The sequence below is a fragment of the Triticum dicoccoides genome, chromosome 2B (genome assembly GCF_002162155.2).
Source record: "Triticum dicoccoides isolate Atlit2015 ecotype Zavitan chromosome 2B, WEW_v2.0, whole genome shotgun sequence".
Lineage (NCBI taxonomy): Eukaryota > Viridiplantae > Streptophyta > Magnoliopsida > Poales > Poaceae > Triticum > Triticum dicoccoides.
The window spans coordinates 813588583-813589806 of record NC_041383.1 but is presented as its reverse complement, the minus strand read 5'-3'; positions in this window follow the sequence as shown (position 1 = coordinate 813589806).

Genomic DNA, 1224 nt, shown 5'->3' with positions numbered 1-1224 from the left:
TAGCCGTTGCGCTATGTCTGCGGCTAAGTATCCGGCCGCCCGGAGATTCGCGATCTTCTTATCTATTGCGGTGGAAACCACCCACTTGCCTCCTGCTCCGGACATGACTAACTGTGCGGAGAAGACCTGGACTAGGGCGCTGGAGCTCAAGGGGGAAAGAGTATGCAATGGGAGGAAGAAGGCGTGGGTAAAAATGAGGAACTCTTATCCCTTTATAGAGGCGACAAAAGCGGAGCGCCTCCCCACTAGCCTGTTGAGATTCGCTTACTTCCCAAGCACCACGATTGATGGCATGGGGGGATTACCCATACCCGTATTGATGAGAATCCCGCGATAAGGGGACATGATCTCTCCTTTGACAGGACGTGTCAAGGAAACCGCCTCGCAATACGCATTGTGGCTGGTTGTAGAAAAACGGTTCGAATAATGACATGGCCCTAATGGCATGTCACATCATCTAAAAGTTGTCAGCTGGAGTATCGTTCTCTCTACGGTGGTATGTGAAGATCATTTTGCAGATCTGGACACGGTCTATGTGTTCAATAATAACCTTGGAGTATTCGGTGGAGGAACCCGCCTTGCAATGCCGAAGACAAGACTGTGCGCCGGACTCATCGTCACTGAAGCCTGGTTCAGGGGCTACTGAGGGAGTCCTGGATAAGGGGATATCCGGACAGCCGGACTATATACATCGTCCGGACTATAGAAGCATCAAGATACAAGACTCAAGACTTCGGCTCGTGTCCGGATGGGACTCTCCTTTGTGTGGAAGATAAGCTTAGCAATCCGGATATTATGTTTCCTTCCTTGTAACCGACTCCATGTAAACCCTAGCTCTCCGGTGTCTATATAAACCGAAGAAGATGGTCCTTAGAAGGCCGATCACCATTACAATCATACCATCATAGGCTAGCGATTAGGGTTTAGCCTCTACGATCTCGTGGTAGATCTACTCTTGTATTCCACATATCTTCAATATTAATCTAGCAGTAAGTAGGGTTTTACCTCCATCGAGAGGGCCCGAACCTAGGTAAACATTGTGTCCCTTGCTTCTTGTTACCATTCGTCTGAGACGCACAGATCGGGACCCCCTACCTAAGATCCGCCGGTTTTGACACCGACACTCGCCCCCGACCCCGACGCTCGCCCCCGACCCCGACCCCGGCGCTCACCCCCGACCCCGACGCGCCATACCTCCCTCCTCTGCTACCTCCCCTCCCAACC